A 19,599-nucleotide genomic window follows, 5' to 3' on the forward strand; every position below is an offset into this window, starting at 1 on the left:
CATTACTGAACTCCATTTTAATAGTATTTTGTGAATCACATCCACGGAATGCCGAAGAAAATAAAGAGGACATTGTTCATTTCCAAAGCACACAGGGCACTCAAATGCTTTGACTCTAGTCTTTACAGCAGTACAAACAATAAGGTTTGATACCCCAGAAAAAAGGTATATTACTTCCCATTACTGGTTCCTTCCATCTTGTTTGCAACCTGTTTCTGCAAAGAGCACCACAGCTATTTATAAACTGCAAGTGGGAGCTGAGAATAGGAAGGGTTTTGTGTTCATATAATGACAATGTCAGGAGAGCAATACTTTAGCTAATTTCGGATTACATCTGCAAAGCTCTATTTTTATGATTGTAATACCACTGGTATTTTGGGGACTGAAGTCTCTCAGTCATAGGCTCACCTTCATGTGATTTATTTCTTCTTACGTATAAATTTAAATCAAGTTATGTTAAAAAAACCCATCTTTTTGAGTAAAGTAACGCTGAGTAAAGCTTTTTGGCCTTTAATTTTAGCTGTATGAAATTAGTCAATAGGACAGACAGTTTACCAGAAAATACTGTTTATCAGAGAAGGCCAAAAGGTGGTTGTTACAGTACCAGGTTATTTTTAGGAGAGAGTAGGAATGTAGGTGGGGCAGTTAGATTCATTAAGGGAAAAAACATGTCTTCCAAAGATCTTGCAGTGGTATAAAATGCAGGACAGTTGTAGTGGGTCTGAATGTGCCTACAAATGAGCATCTCATATTATTTTTCTGTTTCTCCTTTCTTTTGTTCTAGGTTGTACAAGGGAGTGGTGAGCCTCAAATTTGTAATCTTACTCTTTGCAAGAGAGGTATCATTAGAAGACTAGAATTTTCTAGATGAAAATTCTTCTGTAGTTCCTTTGCCACTAAGAGCTATGGTGTGTGGTTTGGAGCAATTTGGCCTGGAATTATTAGCTGGCAAATGCTGGCTGCTAGGAAGAAGAAAAATATAAAAGATAAAACCTTTTTTTCCCTCACTTTATATGCACTCAGATAAAATACTGTAGAAATACTAGCTAGAAGAAAATTGACTTTTGTCAACTTTTTTGAACTATTAGGTTCTATTGCCAGAACACAAACCTGGAACTCAGTGCACCACCTGCTTTTGCCAGATAAAAATTACAGAACAATATATACATTTTTAGATTTTCTAAAAAAAAATAAATAAAATAGTGGTTTAGATTAGTCAAAAAACTACTTCATAGTTGTCAAGTCGCTTCTAAATAACAGGACGTGCAGTAGGACTCCAAACAAGTTTGCAGTTTTGATTTACACCTTCTGGAACTGGAATTGAAAGCAATGCATTATTGTTCAGTTCATGGGTAAAATACCTTTTAAACTCACTGCTTATATCTGTTGAACACAAATGTGTTGCGAGGCAGCAGGGAATGAGTCAGCACCAGAGTTGTTACTGTTTTTAACACTTCTATGGATATGACTTGGAAAATACAGTGAAGAAAATGAGAACTTCTTGATTTCTGCAGAAGACTACTGAAGAATAAAGAGACATGTACAGCCCTTTTAAAATGCAGAACAAGTGTAGACAACTCTCAGTTAATAATTGCCAATCGCCTTTTGTCACTGTCTAGTGATTTTGAGATTTGAGATGAGAAAGGCACGGGGAGCCCGTGCCTTTCAGCTATCCAGCTTGTTAAAAGAAATGGTAGAATAGAAACGTAGAACAGTGACATGAAGTTAATGAAAAAGTGGATAAACTTCCTTTTCTATATACATTGAGGATTATGTAAACTTGTACTTTCATATAGTTACAAAGCAAAACCAATAATGTCACTATCTGATAATTGCAAGTAAATGATAGAAATTTACAATTATTGATGTCAATAGAGAACTGGTTTAACTCTGGTACCTATTTAAAGAAATATTTTTACTTGTTAATATTGCTATTTTTTCATGAATGGGGGAAAGGGCTAGATTTATCAGGTAACCTTGCTATTGAGATTTTTTTAATCACTGTGGTTGTACTAAAATAAACAACTATATGTGTGTAAAAATGCCTTGTTGTTTGGTAAAGGTCTATTATTTGTCATCCTGAGACTATGAATAAAGAAAATATCCTAAGTTTTTTGTTTGTTTGTTTATTTATGCCATTTACATGCTTAAATGCTAATATAGGTCAGCAATCTGTAGCAAAGACTTCCCAAACCTTTGTTAGTGGCTTGAAAAGCTCAGAATCCAAATATACCTGGTCTTTGGACACAATGTCCATAATCAAATGCAAGTCTTTCTACTGGTATTTAGAGGCATTGAAGTGAAGTACTGATAGCTTATGACTTGTTGCCCAAGTTAGCTTAAAATTAGCCTTCACATACCAGTGCTTGTGCCTGCGTCGTATTCCTCTTCCTTCTTGCTGTATATGGTCTCCATGCTTCTGGATAAGGCCAAGGAAGAATCATTTGTATGCTGAGGGAAAAGCAAATACTGACATATTTTATAACCAGCATAATTTTAGTAAATTGTTGAGTAACTGAAGGAGTAGACTATACATGCCAGATTCCTGAATTAATTTGGGAGAATTAAAGGAGACTTTGTGCAGATAATCCAGTAAAGATTTTCTCTTGAGGCCAGAGCTTACTGAGGCACGACCTTAAAATTTCAGTCAGTAAGATGTAAATAGGCAATGTTTATTAAAATATGGAATGGGGCAGAAATCTCCTAGGGAATCTGTTTCTGAAGTTTGGAGTTTAGAAGCACAACCTACAAGTATATGTTTATCCCATGAACAGTGGTCTTTATGTGGTCCAGTGGTCCAATGATCTTTACGTCAGTCTCATTTAAGTACCTTGCTGTTATTTCTGTGCTATGTTTAAGTACCTTCACCTTAATCAAAGATGTGTAATATGTGTGTTGTTACTGAAACTCCTGTTTTTTTCTGTTATTGCTGTCTTGTAATCTGATTGGCTAAATCATTAATGTATGATAGAAGAATAAATGATACCCTGCTCAATGATCATACCTTGGATTTTCAAAGCATTCAAAAGGAGCCTACTCCATTTTTTTTCACTCATCTTTGAATATTCTTGCTTTTATGACTGAGTCATTGATATTAAGAACTCAAATCCTTAGCAGATATAAACCTTATAGTAACTTGTTGTTTGTCATGGACTTGTTCCATAAGTCTTCATAATTTATTAAGTTTTATCATGATATTGAGAATGATTTTGATAAGGAACAACTTATGTAGATAAATAGATATGTATACAAACTCAAGTGATCTTTTACATAAACAAGAATCCACAATGAAATATACAGTATTATTGGTAAAGGATTAAGAAAGGCACAAGAACTCTTCTGTTTTTAAAGTCCGTCTTTGTGAGAGATAAATATTATCAGTGCTTCAAAAGTCTCGGTCTGAACCATCTGCTTTCATGTATAAAAACAAAAAATAAATAGTAATGCATATATACATACATAGCTGACACTAGTTCCTTTAGTACCAGTCAATTTGAGTAATCTTAGTGAAACTCATAATCAATTTTTAATCAATTTTGTGTTGTCATTGTGTAAATCAATAGAAGTAAAGAAAGCATGTGGCAAGTTCCATTATCACCATCGTTTGAAAGCTGCAAAGATGACACAAAGGTTCTCTAAAACTTTGGGTTAGAGCTTCACCTTTCAGAACTCTTTCTGTCCATCCTGTCCACTTAGCTTTTTTTGGTATTTTGCAAAACTGATCCCAGCTGTTTGGAGTAAATATTATTACAATTACTTGCAAGAATCACAATCACTATCTGATTCAGATTTGAATAGAAAAAAACGTACCGGAAGAACAGCTTTTTTGGATAAATTTACGGCAAAATGAAACAGTTTAGATCCCTGGAGGAATGTTTGGAAAAATATAGGCAGATTAGGAATGGGATCAAGTCAGGCCTGCAGCAACACATCTAGCATTTACATCTAGAATTTATAGAGAACAAAGATGACTGCATAATCCTTCTATAATTAAATATATTTTAAAAGCTACTCTATTTTTTATCTTTTGGAAATTCTGATGAAACATTTAGAAGGAGACAAGGTAGAACATTTTTGTTACAGTGCTCAAAATATTAGATGCAACCTTTCTTCTGACTGTAATGCTAATGGTTCTTTGTGTATTTTGTAGGGAAGTTTAAAACATATTGCCATTATTGATATAACATGGGAACCACAATGCAGTGCAGAATTAACTTAATTTTTGCTTTTATTACGTTTAAGATGCAGTGTTCAAAAGCTCTTCTTTTATGCAATATTGTATTTGGTCCCTAGCTACTTGCTATGTCTAATTAGTGTCTTCACATGTATTTGAAAGCTATCCTAACACCTGGTATCCATAAGACCTTCGTTATGGATAAACTTGCATTAGTGCAACAAATATCCCATCAATTTTTTCTTGTAAAAGGTCCAGTGAATAAACCAAGTTCAGACTGTATCTTGCTTATACTATATTGCTTAAAATGGTGAAGATGATTATATATATTTTTTTGTACAAAGGAATTCATCTAACATACATATTGTATTTAGTACATTCATTTATCTTGATCTCAAGATTCATTGAAAGTTTCATGTTTTCTTTACATTTGTGATCTTTAAACTTACTAAAATGTGGATGGTGTTCCAGACTTAACTTTGATATATTACAATAAAGGTTGTAGTTATTCTTTTGTACGATTTTCTATTGCTTCCTTTTAGTTTGTCTCTAGTTTATCACTGAGATAAAGGACTTTTACTTTGTAAGATTGATTTGCTACGGTGAATTTCTCCTGCTGCTATTTTAATCTTTGTTGATCTGGATTTCTGGTGACCTCTCTTTCAGAAATTGTTTTGTATAACCTGTTTGTTGGGGCTTTTTTCTTAGGATTTAAATAATTGCTTTCACTAGGTCCCTGAGATTTTATTTGTTTCGTTTTCATCTTCAGGATTATTTCTGTTTTACATTAGTTGTGTTATTGTTTTCTTAACTATCACAATGTCGAGGTTTAGTCTTTTTGTCTATGTTCTGTTTTAAAACACTGTTTCTAGAAATCTGCCTGCTTGGATGGCATACAAATAAAACAGTTCAAGTCTTTTTTTCTGACAATGGACAAAGTTTACCATAGCATCTACACTTTTTGGTGTTTCATTGAGTGAATATATTGTCATGTTATCTTTTCTATCAGCTATAAGCTACAATTTCCACTTTATTCAAATTCTAGTTAAAATGTCAAGATGTGACTTTCCTAGGACAATTTTTAGGTGAATATGACACTTTCTTTCCAAGTAAATCTATTCCTTTATTAATTGAGAGCCAAACCTGTGAAAGTAAGCCATTGACAATCCAAAGGAGAGAATATATTCCTGCTAACTCCCTTCATATCTTTAGGTTTAACATCAAGGATGTATTTTTATGGCTGATATTAGCTGGCAACAGTTAAAAATGTTATTAAGTCTATGGACATGTAGCACAGAATAAAATTTCTAATCTTCCTCAAAGTTAAATGATGCTAAAACACAATGGTTGATGTAAATGTCCCTGAAAGGTGAAACACGGCAAGAAATGGTAAACTGTTATCTGTTCTGCTGTTCATTTATCGGATTTCATAGCCTCTACACAGAAATCTGGGAGTGAATCCTTTCTCCATTACTGTATCAGTAATTTATTTTTCATTATGGTCAGCAAATGAAAGATTAAAATGTTTATAAATAGAGCTCTGTGCTCAGCACAACTACACAGCAGTAAGCATGTTGCAAAGCAATGGGGGATGGTGTCTCTGAAGTGACTCTCATGAGAGTTACAAACAGACAAGGCAGGGCATACAGTGAGAAAACTGTAAAAGCAAACTACAGTCAGTAGCAATTAATAAAAATTATAAGGAGAAACAATCAGACAGTCAGAAGTAAGTCTTTTTCCATTCAGAAACTGTAGAGTTTGCTGTTAACTACAGACTTAAAATGCTGTTGCATCAAAAATTCACTGTTTTAAAGACTATAGATATATATACAAACATAAAAATGTGAGTAAGGTTGAGAAATCAAGCACTAAAAAGTTTAAAAGTGCCAAAATGAAGAAAGCCTCTGCAATCTTCATTTGACATTCAAATGTCTATGTATTATGATTCATGTATTATGTGTTATGCACATATTTAAAATATTGCCTAATTCATTACAGCTTACAGTACACACTGTTTAAATTCTTCTCTGAATCATTACCTTTCTCACAGATTTTTCTATGAAATGTGTCACTTGTATGTGAAATCACCACAAAATTAATTGTTGTCTCAATGCCCATGTGAAATAATGGAATGTTCTTTCCCTATTTGACTTGTAGGATGCTGAAATATGGAGAGATTGTCAAAGGAATCCAATAATTTCACGTGTTTGAGAAGGCTGAGGCCTCATTTTTTCAAATAAGGTAGTATTTTTAGCAATTCATATGTATAGAGCAGAGGTTCCTCTGACAACTGTTACAGTCTGGGTGCATAATACTTTAAAAATCAGACTACATGTTGCAGTTTTAATTTGTACCAGAACCTTTCTGAGACAGAGCACCTAGGGACAGCCAGGAAAGGGAAAAATGTCCAAAACTCTATGAATGAGCACAGTCATTCACTTTATTGAGATGGTGCAGGAACAGCCTACTCATCACTACAAGCCTTGTAAAGCTTTAATTTGCTCAGGGAGTATGGAATCTCTAAGAATTTTGACTGTTGTCTCTCAGAGATCTCTATGTGTGAGCAGCACTATAAATATTTATAACGTGGCCATTTAAGATAGTATTTCACAGGGACAGTGACAGATCCATCCTTGAAATGGCCATATCTTGCTCAAGTTCGAAACTATGACACAAAGTATAGAGGAGGGGAAGACGGAGGAAAGTAAGATAGGGCTAAAATATTACCAAGAAAAGATCTCAGAGTTTTTAAAAATCTGTACCAAAAAAACCCCTTTTTTTTTCTTAATATTCTTCTTGCAAATAACCAAAGAATTATTGATAATGTTTTCTAAAATTTTCCAGGGTCAGACAGATTTCTCGTATTGACAATGCAGCATAAGAAACTATTGTTGGCAAAGTTTAAAATAAGTGATACAACTTCTTCTACTGGAAAGTATTGGCTGTGGCTCTCTCAGCCACTTGCCCTTCCACTAATTCTAAGGGCTGCATTCTACTCTAAATCACACCAGTACAAGTCCAAAAGAATTTAATTTCTGTAAAAGGAATAGCATCAGTGCAAAAGTGATATCACAATCTTAAATGTTAAGAAAAAAACACAAACAAACACACAGTGCCTCATGTAGACGTAATGAATACTGTACAGCTAAAAATGAGGTGATGAAGTATGGCTCTTTTTCCTCACTAAGTATTTAGCAAGTATTTCTAGGTCCAGTTGTTTATTGAGACACATTCTGGCAGTTTTTCTAGGAGAAAGCCTAGTAATGCCCTACTAGGGCATTAACTTCAATTATCTGTATCCTGACAATCAGAATCTTTTTTATTTTCTAAACGCACGTCAATCCATCAGCTAAAGCACGTGGAGAAGTACATATATATTTTTCAGAATGAAATCCACTGATGTTCATAAAAGAACAATCCTGTGTCAAAGGATCTTAAGTCTCTTGCACTTTTATTGTGTAAATCAGGAGTTATTTCAGTGTCAGAGGAAAATACGTGACTTCTAAACAGGGGCAAATGAGAGGAACGAACTAATTTTAGTGAAGTTATATTGAATTAGCACTGTTAGGTTAGTTTACCTGGGAGTCAGATAAGAAGACAATACTTAAGTGTATGTCAATAAAAGGACAGAACAGTCATGAATTTGAACTAAAAAATGTACCAATTGTGATAAATTAAGCATGTTTTCCCTCTTTTTTTCCTTTTGTATACTAAAGTAAAAAAAAATAAATCTATGAATGTCTTATCTTTCTAAGCAAATTCCATTGTCCAGAAAATCTATTTAGATGAGGAATTATAGTCAAGACTCTGACTTTTGCCTTATTTCTGCTGTAGCAAGAACAACAGTATCTTTGCAAGACTAGGATGACTCTTACCCAGTTTATGTTGCCTTTATTTCCTTACTAATCTGGAAATTAAAAATATCAGATAGTAATTTGGACTTTGTATTTTCCTGGACATAAGTCAAATGTTTGTTGCACATACATGACAGTGACTTTTTTCATAGCAGCATCTTCCTTTCCCTGTATTAGGGAAATTTCCCTATTTAGTTATATCCGCACAACAATATGATTGCCTGTCTCCAAGTATTCTTTGGGAATATATTTTCAAGGATCCTATGTGCATAATAGAGGCTTTTGCATAATAAATTAAGTGCTCTTCAAAATATGCTATGGTTTAAGAAATGACTTGGATTTAATAAGATTACTTTATTTCTGACTGGAATATTCTTTGTCTATCTTGTTGAGAAAATGGAAACACTGGGACTAAATCCAAAACTCTACAAGAAAACTTGTACTGAAAATACATGGAGTTTACCCTCAACAATTGCAAAGAGGAAGAATATATTGACATATTAACTGCACAGAAGAAAGATATTAATTTGTGGGTAGAAATTAATAACCACTGTATTTTTGTAAATGCAGGAATTAATCATAAAACTTGGTTTTTGCAAAGGAAAAGTTTAGTGATTTGAGGGCTTTATATGCTTCTTTGACAGATTTCCAGTTTATATTTCTAATATGGGTTTTGAAATTATAATAGATAAATGTTAATATATATCCACATGCATGCATACACCTGCCCATCTTTCCACAGTTTTTAATACATATTCAGAAGTACTCACATTCTGAACTACATAATAGTGCAATGCTTTATCATTCTTTGTCATCAATATGTGACTATATTCAACTAAAAAGGTTCTTCCTTATTCCATCAGAGAGCTTTATTTCTTGAAGAAAATAAAACCAGTGAAGAAACAGAGTAATTAAATTTGATTTTTTTCTCATAGAAAAAAAACCCTCAACCAAACAAAACCAATACGGAGCTAAGAGATAAGGTTCAGAAGACATCATTGTGGAAAGAGGACAAGAAGAGGAAAGGAATAAAAATGAAAAAAATTAATCTTATAAGGTGTTAAGTGAAAAAAAAAAATCTGGGCTGAGTTACAAGAAGAAGAAAAAATGAAACGAGGTTGAAGTCATCTGTCCTGGACTCATTTTGTTGACGAGATATAGGAAATATCACCTTCAGATGTCTGAATACAGTTGATCCATTGACTTGTCAATCAAAAAAGGATTTCAGTATACTAATTCCACACCACTATAGGAGTTAGTGAGTGAGGATTAGGGAAACAGGAGGCTTGCTTGGGAATACAATTTCTGAAAAGTTAAATGATATTAAAAAAAGAATAAACTGAATGGAAAAGGTAAACCAAAGAGAGGGAAAGAAGAGGAAAAAATAAAAAGAAAATCTTGACATAACATCTTTTTATTATTTTCAGACAGACTTTCATGTTTGTTATTTTCCTGGACAAATTTTTACCCAAAGTGATCAGTTGATACCCATGTGTAACAAGTGATTGATGCTCTAATGCCTCTTTAGATAATGAAAATTGATTGTAACAGAGGGCAGTCTGACTCTGTGAACAGCTACTATGTGTGAGTATTTCATGGCATGACTTGCTTGACCTACGTTATTCCTGGTTTAGAGCACTGTAGTGAGCAACAGATGAACATTTTCAAGCTTGAATGCTCATTTATGTCTTTAAACTAGAATTAAACAAATAAATAACCAGGGATCATCTGTGTTGGTGGAACCAACACTTCTGAGTAGCTTCTTTCAGAAAAGATGCTTCTTTCACTGTGTTCATGGCTTCTGACTTTTATACTTGAAAATGTTGGCTTCATTCCTCAGAATGTTTCTGTGCTATCTGTAATTTTTCCACCCCACTATTTTGCATTGTCCCTCTGTTTAAACTAAGTGTTTTCTCATAGGTCCTGAACAGAGTGGATGAAAACTGTCTCCTGACATGATTGCCAAACCAATTTAGAGGATGTTCTTATACCATTTCTGATGAATGATAAAGACATTTACAGTCTATGTGACAGTGGATATACAGATTCTCTCCAAAAAAGCAATAGTTGAGGCACCCATGTGAAAAGAAAAAATGTATGTTAAATATTTTGTTTTAATATATCAGGTTCTGCAGCAGTCTTCCCCTTTAATGTGAGAACATTTTGATTAGAAGATTGTATGGAAGAGAAAAAAACTCACACTAAACCAGTTTAATTTTTATAACATGACTATTCAGTGGACAGAAAAGACAACAGAGTAGTTTTAAAATGGGACATAGGAGAGTCAGGCTTAGATTTCTGTTTCAGCGTATTTTATATTTTTCAAGACTTTCAGCTGTAGTATTGGACAAAATGGAACAAGCCACTAAAATAGATTTAAGTTAGCAGAGGATAAAAACTGCAATTTAAAAAAAAAAACCTCACAGGAAGGTATTAAACATTTACAGATACTGACCTGTCAAAACAGAGAAAGAATCACTTCAGCCTTTAGGCTACTGACAGCCTATCCTAAGGATAATTTACGTTAGTGACTTTCAGCATTTTTGACAGAAAAATGGCAGCAGGATATCCCCAATCTGTTACTGCAAGCAAAAATAAGAAGTTGCATATTCTGCTACTCATTTTACATTTTCCACAGATGTTTTTTACATGATACCTCTCCTGATAGACATGAAAAATTAATGATGAGATTTTAAAATTTGTCTGTGAATTACACTATGGCCAGGATATATGTGGGCTTGTGGAAAGCTATCCATACCTCCATTAGGGCTTATTACCCTTGCTTTTAAATGTATTTCTTTTGGATGTAATCCAAAAGAAATAAATAGTACTAAAAATATCAAGGGCAACACTTTTTTCTGCAGTGTCCAGTGACAGGACTAGGGGTAATGGACAAAAGCTGGATCACAGAAAGTTCCACTAAAGAACAAATTTCTGTCCTGTAAGGGTAAGGGAGCCCTGGCACAGGCTGCCCAGGGAGGGTATGGAGTCTCCTTGTCTTGAGGTTTTCAAAATTTGCCTGGATGCATTCCTGCTTGAGCCAAGGGGTTGGACTAGATGATTTCTAGAGGTCCTTTCCAACCCCTACCATTCTATGATTCTATAATTCTATGATTCTGTGATTTTATGGAGTGTCCAGGACTATAGTGCTATAGTCAGCAAAGAAAGCATAGAACCACGTTTGGGTTGGAAGGGCTCTTTACATGTGGCCTAGTCCAACCCTCATGCAATGAGCAAGGACATCTTCAACTAGATCAGGTTGCTTAGGTTGCATTCATGTCTAGGTCTGTCAAAAGTGTGTGGGTGGAAGGATGCTAAGCCCTCTGTAAAACTTCTACATGTTCTAGCTCCAGTTAAGGGGATGGAGAAGGGATGGCTATTGGGGAGGAGATATTCCCATGGGACTGCACTGCCTGTGCATCATCCTTTCCTTGGCTTCACACCATAACCACCTGGAGGAGTCGAAGATTTTTCTTCCTTGAGCTTTGTAAAGTGACTCAAATCAGGGCAAACACGAACACAATCAAAATGAAGTTTCAAAGGGTATTTGTTTGTAACAGCAGGAAGAATAATAACAATTTCATTAAGAAATTACTCTGTAGTAATGTTTAAATGAGTAAAATAGATTTAAAAATCAACACTGTGACATCTACAATACTTAAAAAACTGTTTTTCATGATGAAAATTAATTAAAAACAAAAAGAGATCCTGAACTATACCATGAGCACCATATACAAAGAAGAAACGAAAGTTAAGAGACTGCGCAGTTCTGAACAGTCAGCAAAGAACTGCTGACAAAACCCCAAAGTCTTGATTTCTACTTGTACTCTTATATCTGTACAGTCACAGTCAGCTTATAAACAAAGAACAGCACTAAAAAGAGCAGATTTAATCTCATTCTGTGGAAGCTGGGAGTGTTTTATTCAGCACTGAAACTATCAGCAGCCAAATGTGGGGGAGATTTATCTTTTCATTAGATACGAATATTGCTACGTGACTATACAAGAGATTTCAGATATCAGTGTTGACAGGACTTTAAGAGCAAGAGTTTACTCTCACTATGAAAAGAAAAATACAATCTGATCTCTTACAGTAGAAATATCTGAACATTTTTCCCTGGCACATTATCTGTGAATAATGAAAAATTCATGGGAGCTGAGCAGTAAATAATTGCTCCAGCTGTACTGAATTTCATGTCACATAGTCTGTGCAGTGTTAAACTTTCAGGAAATATTAACCCAGAGAATGGTACCCTGTGAACACTGAGCGTAGATACCAACAACCAACCAGAGCAGATATAAATATGCCAATTTTTAACTCTGTAAAAACAGTTCTACTACACAAGATGGAACTTTATTTCAAGAAATATATAAATTATGCATGAATTAATGATATTTAATGTTATTTGATAAGTGAGAAAAAATACAATTTGGTCACAGTAAAAATGTCAATCATGAAAAACAGAGGGACATTCATAAAAAAGCTGTTGCAGATATGTGATTTGGAGACACATACAAAGAAAGACCAATGACATCTAGAGCAAGACATATACATGACAGTGATATTTGACTAGATATTAAGACCTTTAAATGTAGATTTTTGTATTTAGATGTATAAAAACTAGAACGTAAGAGATTCCAAAGAAACACAAGGAAAAATTTCTTCACTGTGAGTGAAGATAACAGAGCACTGGAACAGGCTGCCCAGATGGGATGTGGAGTCTCCTTCTCTGAGGACATTCAAACCCCACCTGGATGAGTTCCTGTGTGACCTACTCTAAGTGGTCCTGCTCTGGTAGGTGAAGTGGACTAGATGATCTTTCAAGGTCCTTTTCAGCCCTTAAGATTCCGTGATTCTTCAATTCTGTGATTCTGTGTACAGACATGCCTCTGGCCTCATTATAGTCAATGGAAATCTAATCAACACAGGTGGAATCTAAAGAACATTCAGTTCACCTTAGAGCAGACATTAAAGTTATGACCTTAACTAGCAAATAAAAAAGTTCTGCAGCTTAGATACCTATAATACTTAAATTTAGCTGTCTTAATCTCATACTCAATGCAGTCATACATCAAAACCTTTCTTGTGACAGCTTTAAGTACTGCATTTCAGCGAGTTATTCTGACTGTCCTTGGTGCTCAAAGCTTTTGTTGCTGCACTGTCCCAGTTTAAGCAGCTCAGTACTTGTCTTCTCTTTGCTGAAATTGATCCAAAAGCTACCCAAACCAGCTGTTAAGACTTCAGAAGGATCTGATCTGAAAATCTCATTCCGGATGTCCCTAACTCTACGTAAAAACTTGAGATTCTTCAAATTCAATCAGAGCTCTAGTTAAGACATAGCTAATAGAAGACATAATAATTATGATTCTGTTATCAAGACATAATTTAGTGAGCACTATGGCTGTATTGCCACATTGTCAAGACACTCACAGAAGGCACAAATTTCTTAAAGAAATTCTTTGCTCAAGTAGATTATAAGTTTTGTTTAAACTGCTCTGTCTTTGATCACCATTTACAACCTATTCATCATGAATATTCATTTTATTCTCAGCTTTGTGGGAAATTTATGTAAAGAAACCTCAGTGAGAGAACCTGCAGAAAATTATTTTGTGCAAAACTGATTTCAGTCAGCCTTAGGTTTTCACTCATGCACAGAATGACAGAGTCATGGAATGATAGGGATTGAAAGGGGAGGATTGTCTAGTCCTCCAACCTCCCTGCTAAGGCACATTAACAAAGATCACGTTGCACAGGAACATGTCCAGGTGGCTTTTGAAAACCTCTAGAGAAAGAGACTGCACAACCTCCCTGGGCAGCCTGTACCAGGGCTCCCTCACCCTCAGAGGAAAGGAGTTTCTCTTCACATTCAAGTGGACCTTCCTGTGTTCCAGCTTGTGCCCATTATCTCTTATTCTGTCACTGGGCACTACAGAAAAAAGACTCTCCCCATCCTCTGGACACCTATTCCTTTGATATTTATAAGCATTCCACACAACCTTCTCTTCTCCAAGCTAAACAACCCCAGTTACCGCAGCCTTTCCTCATAAGGAAGATGCTCCAGTCCTCTCATCATCTTGGTAGCTCTTGGCTGGACTCTCTCCAGTTCTCTGTTACTCTTGAACTGGAGAACCCAGAACTGGATGCAGAACTCCAGGACTGGACACAAAATACCCACTCATATACACATACTCACAGACACAGAGATGCATATATCTGAGTGGTCTCACAAGGATCGTCTGTGAGTGAAAAAGGTTATTGATTGTTGATTCATTGCTCTTCAATACCATTTAAAAATTAAACATTATTTTAGGGTGATTCTTCTGTTTAAGAATTTAATTTCGCTTTCCATGAATCTTAGACAATGAGATGCCTGTTGTATTTGTTTTTTCATTTGAAGTGTCTTTTAAGTTACAATCTACTTTCCTTTTAGTGTAAGAGAAACAGAAATTATGCACACAGTATGGTGTATCTTTATTGGTATGCTCCTGTTATCGGACCATAGGCCCTCTCATCTTGACAGAACCACATTCCTGTCTTTGTCAGACTGACCGATATCAGTTTTATCCTTTGTCAGCAACAGGCCCTTCTTTTAGCTCTTGGTCTGTTGTTTGTTATAAAACCATAGAATAGTTTGGATTGAAAGGAACTTTTAAAGGTGATAAACTCACCCCTGCAATGAGCAGGGACATCTTCAACTAGATCAGATTCTCAGCCCCATCCAACCTGACCTTGAATTTTTCCAGGGATGGGGGCATCTATCACTCTCTGGGCAACCTCTTCCAGTGTGTCACCACCCTCATCATAAAAGATTTTATCATTATATCTAGTCTGCATCTGCCCTCTTTTAGTTTAAAACCATTACCCCTTGTCCTATTGCTACAGTTCCTGCTGAAAAGTTCGTCCCCATCTTTCTCATAAGCTCCCATTAAAAACTGAAAGGCTGCAATAAGGTCTTTCCAGAGCCTTCTCTTGTCCAAGCTGAACAACCCCAACTATCTGAGCCTATCTTCATAGGGGAGGTGCTCCATCCCTCTAAATATCTTTGTGGCTCTCCTCTGGACCCTCTTCAATGGTCCCCTGTCTTTCTTATGTTAGGGACCTCAGAGCTGGAAGCAGTACTCAGTGTGAGGTCTCACAAGAGTGGAGTAGAGGGAGAGAATCACCTCCCTCGACCTGCTGGCCATACTTCTTTTGATGCATCCCAGGATAAAGTTCACTTTGTGGGCCACAGGCACGTATTATGTCCAGTTTTTCACCTACCTGTACCATCAAGTCTTTCCTGTCGTGCTTTTGCACACTAAACATTTGTATATGTAATTAAGTCCCTATCAATCTCTGTTACAGCTCTCTACTATTGGAGCAATAAAGAAAATGAAGCTTTCTTTCACTTCACATATATAGCCAAGCAATTTTAATTGCAGAATAAGTTGAGTTTACTAACTTGTCTGTCTCTTACCACCAGCTGAACCTCACTCAGCTGGAAAGGGCTTAAGGATAGCATTTACAGTTAGTGGAAATAATCTAACAAATACAAATCTTTAAAATTGTACAAAAACCATTTGTCATTAGGTAAATGAAACTGACTTTTTCATTCTACTGACATTTAAACTAGTGGAATTCTAAGTCATTGTAAACAATACCACCAAAGTCCTTTGTTTACTCAGTGCTATTGGTTTCGCTAAGAAATTTTTGTTGTCTCAAATCAGGCAAAAAACAAGGTACTGAACTTTGTTATAAAAAAACATAATCAAAAAGGAAAAAAGGACTGTACTCTTGAATATTTTTTAAAGCAATTTTAATTTTAACTACAACTTCTACACCTTTTTTTTTTAATGAGGACCAAGGCATTTTCGTCACTAAAAACATTTAAGGACAGAAGAGAAATTTCATCAAGTGTGACAAAGCTATCTTGCACTGCAGCAGAAAGACTAAATGACCTTCTGAGGTCCTTTCCAGGCCTGTTTCTTATTATTTTGTTACTATCATGTAAAAGTCACAATTATAGGATGATGAAATTTCCATAACAGTAGGAGGTTACTCTATGTATAAATATACATATACATATACATATACATTTACATATGCATATATGTATATAGTAGTGTGTGCATGTATACATGTATATACGTACACAATTTGTTAGTGAAAAAGTTCTCAAGTTGGTGTTTTAAAAGAGATATAAAAGCAAAAGCTCCTTCTCATGTTATACTTTTCAATAGGCCTGTCTCAACAAAAAAATTGAGAGTCTACTATTAAAACAATCTTTTTCATAGCTGATGGAACCTTAATATGAATTTACAAAACCTTCAGCTTTGGGAACATAGGGTGTATTTGATTTTAGAAGTTGTTATGAAATCTACTGATAAAAGCAGGTGTGCCATATCTGTGCAGAGCTAGATTATTTGGTAGAGCAGATTAGGGCCAGTTCAACATGTGCTTGCAAGGTCAGGTCATGAATAGTCACTGCTTGCATTAGAAAAATCATATGTTATGTTTTTGTGCCAGTTTTTAATGTATATATTATGCAATCTTTTGGATTGTCTTGTATTTAACTTTCTCTTTATCTTCCATGGATCTGCCATATCCAGCACTTTTCTGATTCAGAGCTCAGCTGCTGCCCTAAGAGGCAGCTACACTGGAAGCTGACTGACAGATGTAGCCACTGCTTCTATTTAACTTCCCACTTGGGCTGGGGTGAGATCATAAACACTGGAAGGACCTTTGCAAGTGATGATATTCCTGTTTCAAGCATGTGAGTACTGACGTATACCCAGCCACTGAGTCACTGCTGAGCTCAGTGGGACACTTAGAGCATGGAAATTGTGTAGTCCAGATGGCCTGGCTGGCTGGAACCCGCTAACTTCATCACCACTTCTATTGGTCCTGTCCTCATTCCACTCAATTTCTGAGTTTCCAAAGAGAAAGAATGAATGTTAGCAGATGTACTATAAGGATTGTGAATGGATGCAGAAGTTTCAAATGGGGACAGCGACATTCCCATGTATCACACTAGGGAAGAATGAGTGGCTGTTAGCAGTTCTTTACTTGAACTTGTGTTAGGTCTTGGGGAATTGGTTTCATTTCCTGTCATGCTCTGGAAATGAGCTCAGGAGTGAACTCAGGAGTATCTTCTTTATATTCTGAAATAGCGAAGACTATGGTCAACCCTAGCACACCAAGGGGTGCAACTGGTCTGTTTCAAGCAGGGACATGAATAATATCTATTTGTTCAAGCCAGGAAAATATTGCATTGTGTCTAGTGAAGTTTCAAAATGCGGTACTGCAAGGAAAGATATGTACCCAGGCAAGAAATATAATAATCTGTGGGTCACTGGAAAAGCAAAGATTTGCAAAGAGTGCATACTATGCCATATATCTGCAATATGTTTATGTCTACTGAATGGCATTCTTCAATAAGGTGGTTATTGTTCCTTCTGTGAAGATTAACTGATTCTGCTTGGGGAAAGAAACTTCCAGAGGTGATAGGATAGGTCAAGAGGAAAAGAATGAAGAGTTGTATTAAAGACTTTGATGCCTGCATGTGAAGGAAAGACTGTGATCAGTCTGTGAAATCAGTCATTCAGTAACTGTAATGTGACAGGGACATTGGTAAGTGGGATATATATGGATTTTGCACAGATGCACCACAGATCCAGAGATGAAATAGATTCTGGGCTGGCCTTCATATCTATAACTTCATAACTATTTCTCTAAAAGCAGAGTGGGTGTAAAGCCAATTACACCCAAAGTCCCTGTGTGCGAAGCACCTAGAGCCTAGATGTGTGCCCATAAAATGGAAAACAGAAGCAAAAGCATATACATTCAGATACACATAGAAACTCCTAGAAGAGAACCAATAGTACTGCTCATCTGGGATAGCTATAGAGTCCCCTGTGGACACTGAAGCTAATTTTGTTTGGATTCTGCTGAAGCGAATTCTCTGCTGGAGATGCTTGTGCACTATTCAGTGAAGCCATTAACAGATCCAGAAACAAGATCTTCATCCCCAAGAAGGAAGAAATCATCTTCTCATAATTTAGAAGATCTGATAAGGTTTCCTGCCGACCCTTAAAATACCCTTCCTTTCTTGAGGTCCTTCAGAGTAGAAATGAGGCAAACAGCTGAAGTTAATAACAGCTTCAGTCATTTAATTCTTCTTCACACTCAGGGCATCAAATTTGAGAATCCTGGATGACTATTCTGAATATGGATTCTTTATCTCACAGATGGAACAGGTAAAGGCATCAACAGAAATTGGACCTGCTCTGTATCTCAGAGTTTATGCTGTTCAGTGTATGATACTATCAGGGAACAGTCGATTTCTATCTAATCCAGTTGTGCTTAGGCAAAGAACTTGTTTAGAAGAAAGATATTTTGGATGATGTATCAGCATCCTAAGGACATCAACATGTAGCTATATCTTACTATATTTACCAAATAGTCAGAATGTACGGTTACCTTTATCAAAGTTCATTTGTTAGCACTTTATCAAAATGAATGGTGTAGACCTGCTATGGCAATGAGATATTTTATGTCGTAAGTTCTAACAAGGTATGTTGCCAACAAATTGTGATTGCAAACACAGTGCTAGTAACATAACAGGAGAAGAATGTGAGGAAAGGTGATTGCATACCCTTTTGCTTAGGTGTTAGGGAAAAAAAAACCCCACATGGTTGTCATGGTTTGACATGACAGCCTTTTCTGGTAAGGGGGAAGAGGCTGTAAAGATGGCTCCTGTAAGCAGTTGCTCAAAACTCTCCCCAGCTCTGAGCCAGACCCATTTCTGGGGCTAAGCCAATTAGATGCCTGGCACAATCACTTTTTAAGAAGAAACCGGAAGAGGAGACTTCTTCTTCTTCCTGTTTTTAATTCTTCTGTCCCTTCTTCTTCTTCTGAAACAGCCATATGGACTTCAAGGTCAGTGATGAAAGAGAGGAGGAGGTGTGCTGGAGTAGAGACTCCCCTGCATTCTATGGAGAGGAATGGTGAAGCTGAGATTTATTTGCATTTCTTTAAAGACTCTGTGTCAGGGGCAGAGACTCATTTTGCTAAAGCTGGCCCTGGACCAGGGGCAGTGACTCATTTCATTAAAGGTCCCGAGCCAGGGATAGTAACTATGGCCAGAGGAGGCCGTGTCCTGTGGGAGGAACCTAATCACTTCATCACAGATCCTGAGCCAGGGGTAGTGATTCTCTTCATTAAAACTATGGCCGGAGCAGGCCATGTCCCGAGGGAGGGACCCAATATTCACAGAATCCACAACAATCTTGCTTATCTTTTTACTCCCATTTCGCTGGGGCCTCTGCCATCCTAACGAGGGTGGGCGTGAATGGAGGCACCGAGTGAGAGACTGTTGTGGTGCTTCTTTGCTAGTAGGGCCAAACCGTGACAATGGTTGCAAAGAATTTGAGTAAGCAAGCATCAAGTGGCAAAGACAATAAAATGTAGCAAAAAAACCCCAAGCAGAAGCACAAAATTTCAGCTAAATCCTTTTCAGTTTGGATGCAGTAGTGGTAGATGACATTTGAACGAATCTACACTTCAGCAATAATTCAATATGCAAACCTACAA

The sequence above is a fragment of the Colius striatus genome, chromosome 2 (assembly GCF_028858725.1).
Source record: "Colius striatus isolate bColStr4 chromosome 2, bColStr4.1.hap1, whole genome shotgun sequence".
Classification (NCBI taxonomy): Eukaryota; Metazoa; Chordata; class Aves; order Coliiformes; family Coliidae; genus Colius; species Colius striatus.